The sequence below is a fragment of the Amblyomma americanum genome, chromosome 1 (assembly GCF_052857255.1).
Source record: "Amblyomma americanum isolate KBUSLIRL-KWMA chromosome 1, ASM5285725v1, whole genome shotgun sequence".
NCBI classification, from domain to species: Eukaryota; Metazoa; Arthropoda; class Arachnida; order Ixodida; family Ixodidae; genus Amblyomma; species Amblyomma americanum.
The window spans coordinates 73521988-73530427 of record NC_135497.1 but is presented as its reverse complement, the minus strand read 5'-3'; the positions used below and the strand labels follow the sequence as shown (position 1 = coordinate 73530427).

Genomic DNA, 8440 nt, shown 5'->3' with positions numbered 1-8440 from the left:
TTGTTGTTTTTCGATTTCTGACTGCTCTTTATTCATTTCCTTGACTGCTTTTGTTACGATTGATATTTGTTAATGGTTTTTTACTGTCTGAGGGCTTTTGCTTCTCATGTATTACTCTGCTATTGCTACGATTGTGTGACACTGCTTTTGCTGAGCGATGCCCCCTCCTTTTAGTTTTTAATTCTTATTATCAGAATCTGTTCTGTTACTTTTTTCTGCAAGGGTTAGAATTTCTTGTTCGTTTTCCTGATGTTACTGCTTTTTTCCACGTGCTGGGTTCTGAACGATAATGCGATGTCGCATGCTTGAGCTGAATGTTTAAATATGCAACCTTTCCGCGCAATAAACAGTTGGTAGTGTGCGTATGGGGTGTTTCTTTCTTGTTAGTGTCCTTGTTTGCGTCGCCATTCATTTCATAATGCACCAACTCGCCCACCAAAGCCGTTATTCTGGGGGACTGAGAGAAGAAAGGAAGAAAGAAGTGCCGTAGTGAAGGGCTCCTGAATAATTTCGACCACCTGGGGATCTTTAACGTGCTCTGACATCGCACAGCACACGGACGCCTTAGCGTTTCGCTTCCATCGAAACGAGGCTGCCACGGTCGGCTTCGAATTCTGGTACCCCGGATCAGTAGCCGAGCACCCCAACCAGTAACTGTCTCACATATCTCGATAGACACCCGAATTATGTGAGAGAGTTACCGCGTCATTTCTTTTCCTCAAAACCAATTTCAAACCAATTTTAAAAATTGGTTTTGAGGAAAGTAAATGACGCAGTAACTGTCTCATATTTGGGGTGTCTACAGATATATGTGAGACAGTTAATGTGTCATTTCCTTTCCTCAAAAGGAATTTTAAATTTTCATTTCATCACGCCTTCAGGGGGGGCCCGAGCCCGTCAAATGATAGATGCCGGGATCGACCACTCAAATCAAATCAAATCAAATCAAGTTTATTTCGTATTTACAGTACATGGTTTATGGGGTATATACATCAGGAGGCCCAAAAGTCGAGACTGCAAATAGGATCTCGCCTTCCCTCCAGTAGGTGTTCATTAGGTCTGTCAGAGCCGCGGCAGACCACATCTTGGTGCCCTTCAGTGGTTTTTCGCGATAACCCCGAGCTGAATGTTGGGGGTTAAAGTCGCCTGCCACCAGGCGTTGTGCCCTGGCGGCCAGGCGCGTGGCTTTAAGCAGTAGGTCGGGAATTCCTCACCCTCTGTCTTTCGGCGAACTGTAGTATAAAGAGATGCGCGTCTTCCTTTTTCCTCGGCACAATTTCAAGTAACATGTATTCTTCGTAGAACTGTCTATAGTGGGTTGAATCGCCGTAATGTTGCGTTGCACAAAGGTAGCGGTGAATGGGGTCGTCGCTGTCGTCAGTGCGTTCGAGGGGGAAATGAATGGTTTATAGCCTGGTAATTTCGCCGGGCCGCTAGTTTCTTGAAGGGCTATCATGTCCGGTTGTCTACCTTGGTTTCCGATGAGAAACTGCAGGCTTCCCCTTTGCGGAAACCCCTGCAGTTCCATTGCCATACTTCAATTTGTTGGCGAGGGGCCGGGGTGGGATATGGAAGGGATGATTACGGGCAAGGTCGCGGATGGTGGCATTACGCTACGGCTTGTCTCCAAGGCTGTGAGGCGCTCCACTACTTGACTGAAAAATGTAGCAATGTTTGTACCCACCCAGGTTACTTCCCTCGTAATATTGTTAACTTTTCCTCGAGACCGCTAAATTTGTTCTCAAGGGCGTTAATTCCGGCTCTTATCTTCTCTGTAGCCTTAAGTTTGATTGTCGGTTGCTGGTTGCCCTTTCGGGACACTTGCGCAGCGTGTTTCGATTCGGAGCCCTCGTCGGAAGGAGCCGGCCTTTTGAGGTTAAGCGGCTATCCGTCTCCATCGCATTACTGGTGGAGGGTCTATAGCGCTTAGGGCAGGAGAGGTGGGCGTGCGAAATACGTGGGGCATGGCTGTTCCGGGGATTGCTCAGATTTAAACAGCCTTTCATTTCGGCCATCTCTCTCTGCATTTGCGCAATGGTTTCGTCTCTGGACGGTATTTAAGCTAGGAGTTCCTTCTGGTGAGCCGAATAGTTCTGGGAGGCTGTATCCGGCCAGCTCACCGGCTTCTTCCAGCAGGTTATACTCCTGCTCCTGCTCGCACTCCTCCGTCTGTCCTTGCTTCCCTGCTCGAACTGGCACCCTGGCCGCCCTGGCTCGACGACAGCGGTGGGAAGGAGGTGGATCTGTCACGGGAATTGCTGTCCTGACGGCGGCTCGACGATCGGTTGTCGGCCTTGTCTCTGGAACGCGACTTGTTTCCGGACTGCTGGTCGCTTTCTTCATTTTGCTTCTTTTAATGCCGCTTGTGTCTGGGGCGGCGGTCTACGAAGCGATGCTTGCAGTTCCTGCTGCCGGTGTTGCGGGCGCCTTTGCACACAATGCACTTTGGCGTGCATTTGTGCGCTTCCCCCGCGGTTGGAGGAGGGTGTTCTTCACCGCATCTGCGGCACAGTTGGGTCCTGGATTTGTAGCAGACGTCCGCCCAATGACCGACTCTTCTGCAGTTGAAACAGGTTTCGACCTGCTCCCTGTACGGGTGCACATGGAAAGGACCCTCCCCATAGTAGAAGGTGTCTGGAGCATTCTTGGCGGCGAAAGCCACCAGGATGGACATCGATTGTTCGAGGCTGCGAGTATCCACCGCCGGGATCCCGTGGTTGCGCTTCAGGAATTCCTTTCGGACCTCATCGGCTGTCCCGCCATCATATGCATAATAAATGCACCATTTCGGAAATCGCAGCGCCGCGAAAAAACCTAGCGGGCGCGCGACGCATTATGGGAAAAGTGAGCGAGCGCCGACCGGCCTGTCATCTTTCCTGTCTCCTGCGTTTGCATAGCTGTGGTGTGTTTGTGTGTGCGTACTTCGTTTGGTTTGAGATTTCGTGTATTTTTTGGTGGTGGGCGGTTGCAGGTGCGCTATATTAAGTGTTACGTGCCTGTTGGTCACTTAGTGACCGCAGCCACTACTGCACGCGATGTCGTCGAAGTGCCGAGGCGGCGGTCAGACTTGTTGTGTGCCTGGTTGCGACAACACGCTGAGAGACAAGAACGTTTCATTTCATGCGTTCCCTGCAAATGAAAAAGAAAAAAAAGGAGTGGGTGAGAAGAATCAACCGCAAGAGAAGTGCTGGTCGCTTCTCTTTGTGGCAACCTTCTAAGCACCACCGGATATGCGGAGCCCACTTCAACGCAAGTGGACGCCGTGGTTATGTGGACCGGCTGCCAACAATTTTCCCCCATAAAGTCATCAATCAACTATCTCTTTCCTTTAATACCGGTAAGTATATATATTCAGACGGGTATTGCATATTATCATAACTTCCAAATCCTTTCCAGTCGCGAAACGCAAGAAGACGAGCTCCAAAGCTGCCTCTGCGAGCCCGGTGCTCCTTCTGAACGAGTTGGAGATCGGCTGCGAGGTTGACGTGCCCATATGCGATCAAAGTAAGTGGCGCTTTAACTGTGCCATCTTTTTCCTGATGCTTCGGCTTTGTGTGTACGCATTTTCATGAAAGCGTTTTGTACGCAGAGAGCGACGCAGTTTCCAAGGGGTCCACCCAGCTGACCTTCGGTGCACCGGCATCGCCTCGCACGGAAACAGAAGGTTAGTGGTGGTTAAAAATTGTCGCTTTCTTCATTCCACTATGAAAACTTATTTTTCGCTTTTAACGGACCCCTATCGCACCCACTGATACCGGTGTCTACGGGTGTTGTGGCAACCGGCATATTTATAGCGAGCGGCTTCTTCATCCAGTGAAAACTGACAAAACTTTTTCCCGCGAAGCCAGTTTTCCACGAGCTTTTGCAGCTAGCCATGCGACGTCTGCATGATAGGCTGCATGTTAGGAGTGGCAGAACCTCATGTGTTCTGTGACATAAATGTCATCAGTGATTTCTACCGTGCATATGTTACTACAGCGAGTTTTATGATAAACGCGGTACCTCTTCCACCAGTGCACGCATCGTGAAACTTACCCATTTCATTTCTTTTTCCTCGACATTATTCCCTTCACCCCAGCTTGGAGAAATGTCACAAAAGTCAGGCTATCCAAATGTAGTGCAAATTTGGCGGACCTGCTGGGTGCATGAAACCTAGTATTTATGTATTTTGGTTCACTACGGATACGGTCATGCAGCATGATTGGCGATTCCACACCAGTACGCTGGTAGCACAAGCTGCAACGTCGTCGAACTGCATGCTCAGGAGGGGAAACAAACAGCTCATGAGGCTTAGAAGTATAGCTGGATAGTATTGATCTGGGCTTGCTGGTTGGTAAGCTGCTTGCACAGGTGGATCAGTGGAGTGAAAGAGAGTTGGGCTGTATGGCTTCGTTATCCTGGTTCTTTGTTGTCTGTATATCAATGTAAGCCGAGAGCAAAGGTTCAGAACACCCATTGTCGGCTGAAGTGACTATTTCAAAACCTGAAATCTGCATTAAAGCAGGGCCTAACTGTTCGCAAATCATTAAACAGTTCATTTCTTTTAGGCGCCGACCACTCACACTTCATGGGGCCTCCAGACGCAGCATCTGCTGCCGCACTAAGAAAAGTCGCCCACCTTCTCGAACACTCCGAAAAACTCGAGCATGAAAATAGCTTGCTCCGCAAAGACAAATCTGAGCTCCAGAAAGAGGTCGAGGATCTGAAGTCTCAGTGGCACGATGTGAAAGTTGAGGCACTCAAAGAGAAACTAAAACTAAAAGATTGTGTCTCCAAAGTTCACGATTTCGTTGCAGATGAGAAACGACTCGTGTTTTATACGGGCTTCAACTCCTTCATAAAATTTGATGCGTGCGTTGAACATGTTGAATGCATGTACCAGGCACTGAAAACGGGTGCTGGCAGGCCACCAGCACTGACAATGAAAGAACAGCTTATTGCCGTGCTTTGCAGGCTCAGAGTTGGCTTGCTAGAGCAGGATTTGGCATATCGCCTGAAAGTGTCTGTGGCGAAAGTGAGTGCTATGTACTCATTTTGGGTTAATTTTTTGTATGAAATGCTAATCCAGGTACCAATGTGGCCATCACGCAACACAGTGGACCTGTTTATGCCAGACAATTTTAAAGAACTGTACCCATCTACACGCATTGTACTGGACTGCACAGAAATTTTTATCGAGAACCCGTCTGACTACAAAACACAAAGTGACACTTTCAGCTCGTATAAAGGACATAACACCGCAAAAGGGCTCATTGGCATCACTCCAAACGGCTTCGTTTCTTTCGTGTCTAATCTTGCTCCTGGAAGACTTTCTGATCGAGAAATCACAAGAGACAGTGGCCTGTATGAGTTGCTCGAGGAAGGGGACAGTGTAATGGCGGATAGAGGATTCCTCATTGAAGATGACCTCCGTCAGCTTGGAGTCAAATTAAACATGCCACCCATGTTGAATGGCCGCACGCAGTTGTCACTGGCAGATGAGTTAGCAACACGGCAGATAGCCAGTTTGTGAATCCATGTTGAGCGTGTCATCAGGGAAGTTAAAAACTTCAGGACACTCCGTGCTGTCTTTCCTAATGTTATGGCAGAGAAGCTGAACAAGATATGAAAAATTTGTTGTTATCTCAATAATTTCATGCATGAGCCCATTCTAAATAGATGAGCGATGGTGGCGTTTTTAATGTTTTTTATGTTGTGCATGGTCTACTGTAACGCAGGGGTGCTCAAACTTTTTCTTTCTCAGTTGAAGAAAGACCAACTTTATTTGGCTAAAATGCAGTCGGCTTCTAACAAGTTTCATTTATGTTTTGGCCAGCTTCGGTCACGGAGCCTGTCTTGGAAAGATTTGCTTTATGGGGGTTAACGTCCCAAAGCGACTGAGGCTATGAGGGACCCCGTAGAGAAGGGCTCAGGAGATTTCGACCACCTGGGGTTCTTTAACATGCACTGACATTGCACAGTACATGGGCCTCTAGAATTTTGCCTCCATCGAAATTCGACCGCTGCGGCTGAGACTTCAAAAGGTGCTGGCCGACATATTTAAAAGGGGTACGCAAACTGCACAGCACCTGAACAAATACTTAAATTCAGTTATGACTGGCTGTATAGTAAGATAGCAGTAAGCAGCTACAGCATTAGTCCCAATATACTTGGCTAAGGCGGATGAAGACATGCATAAACATAGGTGCTTGGGGAATCTAGGAAGCGCTCCAAGAAACCAGAGTTCCACAAAACTCAGTTTGAGAATCCCTGCGGCAGTGCAAGGCATTGAACTTGCGTTAAAGTACACTACTTCATGCACAGCAGACTAGAGCAGCATTTCTTGCTCTGCTGAAGTCTTAAGCCACTGTACAGGCTACATAGGGCTGCAATGTCTTATTTCTGTGTCAGTGTTGTGAAAATAATTTGAGCATAGAATGTGGCAGTACTATATCCGAGTCATGACTTGAAACCAAATCACCAGTCTCATTGCTGAACTACACAGACAAGATGGAAAGTTGATGTTTGTAGCCATTGTCTTTTCTACCACAGATTGTCTTTCCTAACTTTTTGGAATGAAATCTGTAAAGTGAATTTCACTTTGTCATTTTTACATGTGTTACTGACGTGCTCCTATTTTTCAAAAAATTGTAATATGTATATGTATTGTATATTTGTATATGTGTGTACTGTATATGTAAAAAATTTGTATATGTATGCGAGTATTTCATGCCAATGAAATTTGCGAGCTTTATTACCAACTCTTATGTTATGTCCTGCATGGAACCCTTGAGAACGAACTTATATGAATCAATGCTATCGCACTCAATATCAGCTGCAGTACTCTAGATGCGGCAGGTTTGAGCTTGGTCGTCAAAAGCAGTGCGAGCCCAGTGCTGCTCGGAACTTGTGCATTAAAACCTCAGAGCAGAGTTCAAAGTATGCTGAATGTGCACTTTGGGCGCTCTCTATGACTAAACATTGATTTACTGTAAAGCATAAGCCTTCGTTGGTTCACTCCACGTATGTTACAAGTCGCATTGAGTGAAAGAGTACCTTCACTACGAAGAACACACTTGTCAATTTGCAAAGATTTTGCTTGCAACTTTCAATGTGGTTTCCTTACAGAGACCAATGTAAGGTCACTATCATTATCAAGTATAGTAAATGTTGAAGTATGTAGCTGCCCAGGTTCCTGGGACTAAGAGTGCATTATGTATGTGTTCAATGACAGGGCAGCAAGACGTGTGGAGCTTGACATTTACTTTTTACACACCGATTAGTTGCTAGTTGCACACACATTTAAATAGGTGGTGGCAACACATGCACATGATCATAATGATATTACACAGAAAAACACTTTCTTCATTTCTTCATAGAGACTAATGCCATACAAGATATTTAAAAACCAAATATATGTAAGTATGAACACATGCCAAAGCATCCAAGCAAGTACATGAGTCCAAGCATCTTTGTCCTGCAGAGCAATGTAACTGAAATAAGTCATTGAAATTCACACACAAGCACAGTGCACTTGGTAGTTCTTGTAACATTCCAGAAGACATGGCAGCATTTTGGAAATCCAAAGCGAGCTGTCAAAAGTGATCCTCTGAAAAGTGCAGTCTGTGCCATTATCAACAACAAAATCACACCACGAGAGTCCAGTCAAAGCCATTTGCCCCTGGACCTGGTAAAAGTACTTGTGCGTTGGTTTAAGAACTCCATTCTTCAGGTAGGATGCCGTATTCACAGCATTTTCTAATTCATCACCCCGTTCCTTGGCAGCTGAGAGGGTCTTAACTTCAAGGAGACCAAAATCTCCTCCCTCCTCTACAACACGGTCAGGTGTTGCACCAAGAACAGGGACACCAGGGTTGACACACAACCCACAACAGTAACTCCTAACTGGCACTGTTCTCTTCCCTATGTAACGCTGCACAGCTGCATCTTCATTCCTTAAACCATCAGCCATGTATTTGGTCTGCATCTGGCTAGACCCGAACAGCCTCTTGAAAAACTTCTCGTTAGCTGGCTTCTGCCGTGACACCACATCTCCGAAGTGTGAAGCAGTCAGGCGCTTGGATCTCTCGAAGTTCCATGTTGTAGAGCCGCTTTGCATCCTAGTCGCTTGCTCAAGGGCCCATGAGTCTTCTAAAGTAAGCTCACAGGAGCCGAACTTGTACCCAGCTGGCACATGCTCAACCCACAGGGATTGCACCGGTAACCTGATTGGCATCTGGCTAAGAGCCTCCTCGTGAAGTGTTCGTTTCACTGGTACGGGCAGAAAGTGGTTGTCCTCCAGCGTCTTGCATAGCATGGCGTTTGGAATATTTTTCTGTGTCTGATGCATTCTCTTAATATGGTCTTCTGTCACTCTCAGAGAAACTGTGGTTTCTTGAGTCAGATGCCTGCCAGCTTTCATTGGCATATGTTTCACAAAACGTAGTTGTGAGAACTCGCG

General features: G+C 46.7%; 1 pseudogene; it reads left to right on the top strand.

Moving 5' to 3' along the window:
* The first annotated feature begins 2545 nt into the window (after positions 1-2545).
* LOC144105846 (uncharacterized) lies at positions 2546-5662 on the top strand (annotated as a pseudogene).
* The last annotated feature ends 2778 nt before the right edge of the window (positions 5663-8440 follow it).